This window comes from Ranitomeya imitator, chromosome 1, assembly GCF_032444005.1.
Source record: "Ranitomeya imitator isolate aRanImi1 chromosome 1, aRanImi1.pri, whole genome shotgun sequence".
Lineage (NCBI taxonomy): Eukaryota > Metazoa > Chordata > Amphibia > Anura > Dendrobatidae > Ranitomeya > Ranitomeya imitator.
In genome coordinates, this window is record NC_091282.1 from 1,163,388,249 (window position 1) to 1,163,400,477 (window position 12,229).

Consider the following 12,229-nt stretch of genomic DNA (forward strand, 5'->3'; position numbering starts at 1 on the left):
CCACCCTGTGGTCGGCGCTCACAGCACACCTCCATTTCTGCTACATAGATCACTGCAGATCGCTGCTATGTAGCAGAGGCGATCGAGTTGTGCCTGCTTCTAGCCTCCCATGAAGGCTATTGAAGCATGGCAAAAGTAAAAAAAAAAAAGTTGAAAAAAAATGTTAAAAAAATAAAAAAAAATATAAAAGTTTAAATCACCCCCCTTTCGCCCCAATCAAAATAAATCAATAAAAAAAATATAAAATCTACGCATATTTGGTATCGCTGCGCTCAGAATCGCCCGATCTATCAATTAAAAAAAAGCATTAACCTGATCGCTAAACAGCGTAGCGGGAAAAAAATTCAAAACGCCAGAATTACGTTTTTTTGGTCGCCGCGACATTGCATTAAAATTCAATAACGGGCGATCAACAGAATGTATCTGCACCGAAATGCTATCATTAAAAACGTCATCTCGGCACGCAAAAAATAAGCCCTCACCCGACCCCAGATCACGAAAAATGGAGACGCTATGGGTATCGGGAAATGGCGCAATTTTTTTTTTTTTATTTTAGCAAAGTTTGGAATTTTTTGTCACCACTTAGATAAAAAATAACCTAGTCATGTTAGGTGTCTATGAACTCGTACTGACCTGGAGAATCATAATGTCAAGTCAGTTTTAGCATTTAGTGAACCTAGCAAAAAAGCCAAACAAAAAACAAGTGTGGGATTGCACATTTTTTGCAATTTCACCGCACTTGGAATTTTTTTCCTGTTTTCTAGTACACGACATGCTAAAACCAATGATGTCGTTCAAAAGTGCAACTCGTCCCGCAAAAAATAAGCCCTTACATGGCCAAATTGACGGAAAAATAAAAAAGTTATCGCTCTGGGAAGGAGGGGAGTGAAAAACGAACACGGAAAAACGAAAAATCCCAAGGTCATGAAGGGGTTAAGAAGCATGACCAACAAGAATGTATGGCATTGGGTGTCACTGAGATTGAATTATACTAAGAGTCAGATTTTTGGCCTACCTCTTGGAGGAGACTCATAAGAACGTACATGATCAGGGACCTTTTACGGATTTTAGGCTGATAAGCACAAGGATGCCCAAGGCTCAGAGACTACAAGTATAGATAATTTCACTAAGTAGGTAACTGAAGACCATAAGACTGTGTGCACATGTTGCAGTTTTGCAGTATTTTCGTCTCATTTGTTTTCTGCACAGATTTGACAAAAAATTCCCAGGCAGGTCCAACGTAGTCCACTGAATCCGATGTACAAAGCCTATGTTGCCTTGCTTTGACACTCCATAGGCTTTTGCAACAACCACTTCTGGGTCACGCTGCATGGTGCAAAAGTCTATTGAGCGTCAGAACTTTGCTTCCTAGGCTTCATATGTCAGACTCAATGGACCATGTCTGCTTGGAAATTGTTTTGCTAATTGATGAATGATGGAAAATGTCTTTTGTTATTTCTTCATGTGCTTATGTGTATTTTGTTTTCAGGTTTCCATTTGTGGATTATGTCGGATTCGGTGGACTACAACAGATCTGCTTGGGAAATTTGCAAGGAGAGCGTTTATTTCAATAAAGCATTGTTTTTTTTTGTTGTTTGTTTTTTTAAATGGATAAGTAATGGGGGTGTTTGATAGACACCTCTCCATTACTAACACCAAGGCTGGATGGCAGATGTGTTTTTGGACACTTCACAACGGACATCAACCCCAAGCACCACTATTACCACGATTGCCAAAGCACCAGGGCATCGGGAAGAGCCAAGGTGAAGCAACAGAATTGGAGCATCTCATGTGATGCTCTAGTCCTGGCTGGCTGCGTGTCGTGATGGTATTTTTAAGCTTTTAATATCCCAATGACCATTGACCTTCCCAGCCTGATATCAGCTCTCAGGTGTCTGCTTTACCTTTGCTGGTTACAAAAATGAGTGGGAACTCAAGTAGTTTTTTTCATTATTTTTTTTAGCTTCATAGAAAGCTGTACTACAATAAGCTCCACATGTAAGGTACTAACTGATGGGTGCATTGCGGGTGGGATAGGGGTGTGCGAGCATAAGGCCACGTTCACATGTTGAGTATTTGATCAGTATTTTATATCAGTATTTGTAAGTTAAAATCAGGAGTGGGTGCAAAATGTGGTGACGTGTTTCTATTATACTTACGTATTACATTCATTATGTATAATACTATCTGTATTTATCAGATTATGGACCCACTGGAGAACAGAAATAAAGCTGTAGTGCCACCTAGTGGTGATCACACTAAGTCGTAGTAATGAATACTGTACTTATTGAGAGCGTTAACACTTTGTGAGCTACCCCTTTATTTTCAGTTCCACAGTGACGATCCTGGACATGGTGATTGCTATATTCCATACTGTACATGCAGCTTCACATGGTTAGTGTATGCACCTCGCACAGACATTAGTGCATATCTTCTGGGTGCACAAGGTGTGCGCCTGAATAATAAACAGCACATTGGGATCTTCAAGATCTTGATGCATAACCTGAATTTTAATTTAATTTAGTAGACATGAAAATAAGAAAGCTGGTAAAATTTTATCAGAGAAATCTGCTTCTTTCTCCTCCTAGACGGATCTTTTACTCTCAGAAGTAACATGTGTTCAGTGAATACAGATTTTCCCAGCACCGAGATTGGAGATGGTAGTTGGTGCTCATAACGTTCTATGGAGATCTGTAACGGCCATTCAGGAGACCTTGCAGCAGAATGTCTGTGTCTGACGTCATCTGCGCCACAGAATTTTACATTTCCAGCTGCCATTTCCTATCACAGTAACGCAAAAGTCTGTTTTCACTGAATAGAGTGAACAGAGGGTAAAGATCAGTCCAGGAGGAGAAAAAAGCAGATTTGTTTGACAAGATATATCACAAAGTTTACTACTGATTTATGAAATAAAAATTAACGGTTACACTTTAACCCCTTAACCCCCAGGGCAGTTTCCGTTTTAGTTTTTTGCTCCCTTTCTTCCCAGAGCCATAAACTTTTTTTTTTTTTTCAGTCAAAATGGCCCTGTGAGGGCTTGTTTTTTTGCGGGACAAGTTGTTCTTTTAAACGACACCATTGGTTTTAACATATCGCGCACTGGAAAACAATTCCAAGTGCGGTGAAAATGCAAAAAAGTGCAAACCCACGTTTTTGTTTTTTTTTACGATGTTCACCAAATGCTAAAACTGACCTGCCATTATGATTCTCCAGGTCACTAAGAGTTCATAGACACCAAACATGTCTAGGTTCTTTCGGTGGTGAAAAAATAAATTCCATTTTCCGAAACCTGTAGCGTCTCCATTTTTTGTGATTTGGGGCTGGGTGAGGGCTTACTTTTTGCGAGCCAAGCTGGCGTTTTTATTGATAACATTTTTGGCGCAGATACGATCTTTTGATCATTCGTTATTGCATTTTATTGCAATGTAACAGAGACCAAAAAAACACCAGGGTTACTTACTGGTAACAGGTTTTTCCGGAACCCATGACGGCACACCTGAGAGAGGGGATCCGCCCAGCCAGGACAGGAAACCCTACTGAAAATAAAAGGGCGGTACCTCTCCCTCGCTTCAGTTGGTTTTCAGAGCATGAGAGGCCCCCCTGGTTAGTACACATGGCAATCCAACACCACATCATATTAACTAAAAAAGCACCCAAAACAATAGTGCACACCGAAAGGGTGATAAAGGGGGGGAATATACGGGTGCCGTCATGGGTTCCGGAAAAACCTGTTACCAGTAAGTAACCCTGGTGTTTTCCCTTCCCCCATGACGGCACACCTGAGAGACTTTTGTAGAATGAAACCTTAGGGAGGGACCACCGCTTGGAGTACCCTTCTACCAAAGGTTAGGTCAGCAGAGGAGGAAAGGTCTAGCCTGTAGTGCTTGAAAAAAGTTGAGGGTGAGGACCAGGTAGCAGCCTTGCAAATTTGATCAATTGATACCTCAGCCTTTTCCGCCCAGGAGGTAGCCATGGCTCTGGTAGAGTGAGCCTTGATGCCTTCAGGAACCGGAGTGCCACCCGCAGAGTAGGATAAACTAATGGCCTCCCTAATCCATCTAGCAATAGTACTTTTAGCTACCCCACACCCTCTTTTGCTACCCTGAAAGGCTATGAATAGGGTTTGGTCTTTCCTCCACTGACTAGTCATAGATATGTATTGTAACATAGATCTTCTCACATCTAGCATGTGGAACTTTTGTTCCCCTGGATTTTTGGGATTACTACAGAATGATGGTAAGGTAATCTCTTGACTCCTATGGAACTTTTGAACCACCTTGGGGAGATAGGCCGGGTCTGGTCTTAGAACAATCCTGTCATCAAAAACCTGAGTATAAGGAGGGGATATTGACAGGGCTTGCAAATCACTTACCCTACGTGCCGATGTTAAGGCTACTAGAAGAACTGTTTTAAGGGTAAGTAACTTAGGTGATAACTCCTGTAAGGGCTCGAAAGGGTGTTTAGTTAGAGCTTCTAAGACCAAATTTAGATCCCAAGGAGGGATTTTTGGGATAATGACCGGCCAAGATCTACTGCAAGATTTTATAAATCGTGAAACCCATCTATTTGAGGCAAGATTACAGTTATACAGGGCCCCCAAGGCTGAAACCTGAACTTTAAGGGTGCTGGTTGCTAACCCAAGATGTAATCCTGCTTGCAGAAATTCTAGGATAGGACCCACTGGAGCCACCTCCCCCAATGGTTCACCCAGGAAGTCAAGAAATTTTTTCCATGTCCTACCATAGATTCTAGAAGTTATGGGTTTTCTGCTTTTCAACAGGGTGGAGATTAATCCTGGTGAGAATCCATGGCGACTTAGTAACGCCCTCTCAAATTCCAGGCTGCCAGATGGAAGCCCTTCACCTGAGAGTGGGTTACTGGGCCCTGGGTTAGTAGGTCCGGAATTTCTGGCAAAATCCATGGATCTGTTACCGACATCTGCCTTAGAAGGGAGAACCATGGTCTCCTTGGCCAAAATGGAGCTATGAGGATGATTTTCGCCTGATCCTCTCTGATCTTCCGGATCACAGCTGGGATCATCACTATCGGGGGGAATGCGTAGGCCAGAGAAAACTTCCAAGGTATTAGTAGGGCATCTACTGCGAAGGGATGTTCTTTTGGATTTAAGGAGCAGAACTTTCTGACTTTTTTGTTGTGTGAGTTGGCAAACAAGTCTATTTCTGGTGAGCCCCAGGCTTGGACTATTTGCTGAAATATCTGGGGGTTTAAGGACCATTCCCCCTGTCTTAAGCCTCTGCGACTCAGGAAGTCTGCTTGAGTGTTTTCTATGCCCCTGATGTGTAGTGCCGACAGAGATAACAGGTGTTGTTCTGCCAGTTGGAAGAGGAGTTTTGACGCATTCATGAGGCCTTTGGACCTCGTCCCCCCCTGATGATTGACATATGCCACCACTGCTCGATTGTCTGTTAGGATTCGAGTATGGCGACCTTGGAGTAAAGGGAGAAAATGTCTTAGGGCTTTCTCCACTGCCCACAGCTCTTTCGTTTGATCCATAGTTCTTTTCTCGTATGGACCAGGTACCTTGTACAGAGTGAGATCTCAGATGAGCTCCTCAACCTGTACCGCTTGCGTCGGTCGTGATGATGTCTTTGACCGGATTTTTCCACCGGACCCCCATTGTCAGGTGGTGTTCTACAGTCCACCAAGCTAGGGAATCCCTTACGCTCAGGGAGAGACATAGATTTCCTTCTAAATGCCCTCTTAACAGTCTTTGAGCTGAGAGAACTTCCCACTGTAGTTGTCTTAGGTGGAATTGTGCCCATTCTACTGCCGGAATACACGATGTTAGCGAGCCTAGAAGGGACATCGCCTTTCTGAGAGTCATTGCGGGTTGACGTATTGCTGTACTGGTCAGGTTTATTATCTTGTCCACTTTGTTTTGTGGAAGGAGGCAGAGCTGACGCTCGGAGTCCAGTATTAACCCCAGGAAGGACTGTATTTTTACTGGTAGTAGTCTGGATTTGGGGATGTTTATTATCCAACCCAGCTCCATTAGAGTTGATGTTACCACTGATACTTGATGAGTGCAGTGGGACTCTGACCTCCCTATTACCAGGAAATCGTCCAGATATGGGACAATTACTACATCCCGGGACCGGAGGTATGACATTACTTCCACCATCACTTTGGTGAAAACTCTGGGGGCTGTAGACAGGCCGAATGGAAGAGCTGTATATTGATAATGCTTTACCTGATTCTGAATATAGAGAGCTACTCTCAAGTATTTCCGATATTTCTGATGTATTGGTATATGGTAGTAAGCATCCTTTAAGTCTATTACTGCCATGAAGCAGTGTTGGAAGAGAAGTTTTATGGTCGTGTTTATAGACTCCATCTTGAAAGTGTAGTTCTCTATGGATTGGTTGAGCTTCCTTAGATTTATAATAGTTCTCCAAGAACCATCCGGTTTTTGGATCAAGAAGAGGGGGGAGTAAAACCCGTTTCCCTCTTCCTGAACCGGGACTTCCTGAAGAACCTTTTTGTGGACAAGTCCCAAGATCTCGGTTTCTAGGGCAGATTGTTCCTGCTGAGACTTCCGTCGGGGAGTTATTATGAAGTTTCGTCTGGGAGGACAGACGAATTTTATTTTTAGGCCGTCTCTGATGATGTTCGTGACCCAGATACTGGGGGAGATATTTATAAAGGCCGGAAAGAAGAGGGAGAGTCTTCCTCCCACTTCTGGCGTAATGTCATTGGGGGGATTTTTTTGCCGATGTGGAGGGCCCTTTAAACATATAGCCCGATCCTCTTTTATCTCTTAAGTCCCAATTTTTCCTTTCCCCTGGGGGGCGACCTCTATTATATCTTCTCCTCCGAAAAAAAGTTTTTTTAGGATCTTTAGGGATGTTGGGAAAACCTTTCTTCTTATCTCCTGCATGTTCCAGGATGTCTTCAAGTTTTTTCCCGAAGAGAAGTTGGCCGTCACATGGAATAGAACACAGTTTGTGTTTAGATGGCAAATCCCCCGGGCAACCTTTGAGCCAAAGGGCTCTTCTTGCCGCGTTGGACAAACCCGCGGCTCTTGCTGTTAGTCTTGCGGAATCCGCAGAAGAGTCTGCCAAAAAAGCTGCTGCTCCTTGTAGTAAAGAAATATTTGCAAGGATGTCAGTTCTGGGTACTTTGTTTTTCAGCTGATCTTCTATCTGTTGTAGCCAGACCATTAGGGCACGGGCCGTACATGTTCCCGCAATCGCCGGCTTAAGGCCCCCCGCTGAGGCTTCCCAGATGTGTCTCAGGAAGCTATCTGCTTTTTTATCAAGCGGGTCTTTGAGAACACCAGAGTCCTCTAACGGAAGGGATGATCTTTTTAAACATTTGGCTACTGCCCCGTCAATCTTAGGGATTTTCTCCCAGGACTCAGAGTCTTTATCCTCAAAAGGATATCTCCTTTTGGATGAAGAGGGCAAGGAACCCATTTTTTCGGGCTTTTTCCACTCTTTCTCAATTAATGCTTTTATTTTTGCATTAACCGGAAACGTGCGTTTCCTTTTCTCTTCTAGGCCACCAAACATGACATCTTCTAGAGACCTAGGCGTCTTCTCCTCTTTAAGCCCCATTGCAGATCTAACTGCTTTAACCAATTTATCTACGTCCTTAGTTGGGAAACATGGACGACCCCCTGAATCACTGTCCGAGGAGGAATCTGAAGACTGGACAGAGGCCGAGGAGGTAGAGGGAGACCGGGATGTTTTATGACTCCCCTGTCTCTGAGAGGCATCTGAGTCTGTGGACGCCTTACGGCTTCTCCTTCTTGGTTCGCTAAGGGCCAATTTCAAGGAGTCTTTTATTTCAGCCTGTATTATGGCTTTTAGGCTAGTGGCAAAATTAGGGGTCTCTTCTTGTATGGTTTTAGTAATGCAGTCAGCACAGAGATCCTTCTGCCACTGAACTGCAAGCGGGTTTCTACAAAGGGCACACTCTCGGTTCTTTGTTTTACCAACCGCTTTCCTGGACCCCTAGTGATCAAAACAGACAAAAATGGACCCTGTTACCATAAGGGTGACATTCACGTAGATCACTCACCACTACCGACAATCAAGGGTACCGATTTTGGAGGCTGGACAGATGCACGTGAAGCGTCCCTCCTGGAAGCCGACGAATCCTGCCGGACAGAACGACTGCTGTTTCTACCACTTGAGCGCCTGCTCTTGGTATGCTGGTGGCTCGGCAAGGCATCTGGTGAGAGCTCCATTTGCTGCTGCTGCTGTGAAGGCGGCTGCTGCTGCTGCTGCTCCTGTTGTCCTACTTCCATGGTGAAGTTTCTGGACATGAGTGCGTCTTCTGTGGTCTAACCCCCTTTTATGGGGGGACCACTGCACTCCCCGCCTCCTTCGGTGCCCAAATTAACCCCCTCCCACTCTCTGCCGTGCCGCCAGAGTTCCCTTTCACCGGCCGGCGTTCTCATCATGGGCGCCGCCATCTTGGATCCGGCGCCCGCCCCCGACGTCACGCGGGCACGCCCATTCCCAGCGTGCCTTGCGCGTGACGTCAGACGAGCGACCCGGAAGCGGCCACCGCACCTGGACGCCGGCAGAGAGGGGAGGGAGGCGTGGCAGCCATGGAAGGGAACCCAGCCCTCTGACCACGCTGCTCAACGCCCGCTCGGACGCAGAGACCCGGGGGACCTGCGGACGGCGCTTCCAGACTCCCGAACCCGACGCACAGGCGCTGCCTGATTCTTCCACGCCGGGACGGGACCTGGGTAAGTAAACCGCCGTGTTCAGTAAGAGGGTCCCTGTCAGGACAGGAAACCCAACTGAAGCGAGGGAGAGGTACCGCCCTTTTATTTTCAGTAGGGTTTCCTGTCCTGGCTGGGCGGATCCCCTCTCTCAGGTGTGCCGTCATGGGGGAAGGGAAAAACCTCATTCTCACATTTCCACTTTTTTCATCGTTACGCCGTTTAGCAATAGGATTAATTTTTTTTAAATTTTGATCAGGCGATTCTCAACGCAGTGATACCAAATATGTGTATGTTTGATTTTTTTTTTAATTATTTTATTTTGAATGAGGCGAAAGGGAGGGGATTTGAACTTTTATGTTTAATTTTTTTTAATATTTTTTTAAAAATTTATTTTTAACCTTTGGCATGCTTCAATAGCCTCCATGGGAACCTAGAAGCTGCAGTAGTCCGATCAGCTCTGCTTCATACAGGCGATGATCAGATGACCTGTATGTAGCAGATTTGCTGACTTGCTATGAGCGCAGACCACCAGGCGGTGCTCATAGCAATCTGGCTATGGCATCCATAGAGGTCTGCTGGAGACCTCTGGTTGTCATGCCAACCCATCGGTGGTATGCGATCATTTGACGGTGACACCGATGTGCAGGATTTCCGATGCGCTTCCCTGACGCATGAGTTAAATGCCGCTGTCAGAGACTGACGGGGCATTCAACAGATTAACAGCCGCGGGTAGATCGCGATTCCACGCTGTTAGAGGCACATGTCAGCTGTTCTAAACAGCTGACATGTGCCGGGAAAGATGTGGGCTCAGCGCCGGAGCTCACATCAAAGGGAGGGATTCCGAGGTGGGCGTACCATTACGCCCAAAGTTGGAAAGGGGTTAATCCCTTCAGGACACTTGATGTAAGTTTGTCATGATAGGGAAGGGGTTCAGAAAAAAAAAAAAATGATGTAAATTTATATCAATGCTATGACTGCTGCGGCTGTCAACATCCAGAAGCAGTGCCCACAGCACCCCAGGCCATTTAGCTTCCTAAATGCCATGACAGATGGCGACAAGCATTTAGAAGGCAGGAATAGTGTTTGTACTTCTGGTCCCTTCAAATCAGCACCCATGTTATATAATCACAAGGCCCGATCATTGCCATGTCAACCTGAGGTAGTCACGATGACCTCTGGGTCAGCCAGCTACGGCAAGCCTGTTAGACCATGCTCGGCGCATATTTTGATTGCAGAACAAGGCTACAAGTGGATGGCACCGTTTCTAGGCTGCATCTATGAACCAGTACTTACACTATATAAACAGACACATATGCAGGTTTTTCTCAATATCTTTCCCATTTTAGGTCAATTAGGATTACTATAAGTATTAATATTTGCCAAATGCCAGAATAATGAGCGAGAATGTTTTAAGGCATTTTTATTACTTCTGCCAACCCAAATGGCGAAGAAGAAAAAAAACAACCTTCTGCAGGTTGGTGCCGGCCATGGCACCTGCGCTGCAGTATAATCGCATGTTTACTGTACTAATAAGTGTGGTTGAGGTTATTTAGATAGTACACAAAAAATAATTCAAAAATGGCGCCCACCGCGCCTGCGCAGTAGCAGCTATCGGTGTATATAGAGTTCATCCGATAGCTTCCATTGCGCATGCGCTGGCGGTGCCATCTTGCTAGAGAAGAAAAAACATTTCCTCCTCCAAGATGGTGCCGTCCGTGCCTGTGCAGTACCAAGGGTTTTTTTCTTTCTTCAGTATTTACATATATTCATTATGCAAACTAGGGGGCAGGTCACTGAGGGATCAGCAACCTGTCAGCAGTCTGCATTATGAATACCTAATCAGAGCACCACATGAAGACCCCCCTCCAGGCCCGCACTGAAGCGCGAGCATATTCATTAACTCAAAACTGAACATTAAGATTAACCCCTTAATGACCCCAGCTTTTTTCGGTTTTGCGTTTTCATTTTTCGCTCCCCTCCTTCCCAGAGCTATAACTTTTTGATTTTTCCATTAATATGGCCATGTGAGGGCTTATTTTTTGCGGGACAAGTTGTACTTTTGAACGACATCATTGGTTTTACCGTGTCATCTACTTGTATACGGGGAAAAAAATTCCAAGTGCAGTGAAATTGCAAAATAAAGTACAATTGTTTTTTGTTTGGCTTTTTAACTTGGTTCGCTAAATGCTAAAACTGACCGGCCATTACGATTCTCCAGGTCATAATGAGTTCATAGACACCACACATGTCTAGGTTATTTTTTATCTAAGTGGTAGAAAAAAATTCCAAACTTTGCTTAAAAAATAAATAAATAAAATAAATTGCACAATTTTCCGATACCCGTAGCGTCTCCATTTTTAGTAATCTCGGGTTTGGTGAGGGCTTATTTTGGTGCAGATACGTTCTTTTGATTGCCCGTTATTGCATTTTAATTGCGATTCTGAACACGGCGATACCAAAATTATTATTATTTATTTATATAGCACCATTAATTCCATGGTGCTGTACATGAGAAAGGGGTTACATACAGGGTTATAGATATCGTTTAAAGTAAACAGGTTTACAACGACAGACTGGTACAGAGGGGAGAGTACCCTATCCTTGCGGACTTACATTCTATACACAAAATATGTGTATATTTGATTTTTTTATTGTTTTATTTTCAATGGGGTGAATTAAACTTTTATTTTATTTTTTTAAATTTTTTTTTTATACTTTTGCCATGCTTCAATAGCCTCCATGGGAGGTTAGAAGCTGGCATAACCTGATCGGTTCTGCTACATAGGAGCGATGCTCAGATCGCTCCCATATAGTAGAATTGCTTCATTGCTATGAGCGCCGACCACAGGGTGGCGCTCACAGCAATCTGGCATCAACAACCATAGAGGTCTTCAATAGACTTCTGGTTGTCATGCCGACGCATCGCTGACCCCTAGTTTGACAGTGGCATTTAACTAATTAATAGCGGAGGGTGGATCGCGATTCCACCCGCCGCTATTGCGGGCACATGTGAGCTATACAAAACAGCTGACATGTCCTGGCTTTGATGCGGGCTCACCGCCGCAGCCCACATCGAAGTGGGGGTTTTGACCTCGGGTGTACTATCCCGTCCGAGGTCAGAAAGGGGTTAAACAACAACCACAAGATAGACTTCATCAACCAAGGTATCATTTTAATCAGTATAACTGCGCCAACCTGACAGTGTCTGTAGGTTACTGTTCACAGTCCTGCAGACTGGTTTACCTTTAAATTTTTTTTATTTTTTGCACATTCCAAAAATTCCCGTGAAGCACCTGAGGGGTTAAACTTCTTGAATGTGGATATAGCACGTTGAGGGGTGCAGTTTTTACAATGGCGTCACTTTGGGGTATTTTCTATCATACAGACCTCTCAAAGTCACTTCAAATGTGAGGTGGTCCCTAAAAATAAATAAGAGTTTAGTAAATTTTGTTGGAAAAATTTGAAATCGCTGATACACTTTTAACCCTTAACTTCCTTTTCAAAAAAAGGTTTCAAAAATTCTGTGAT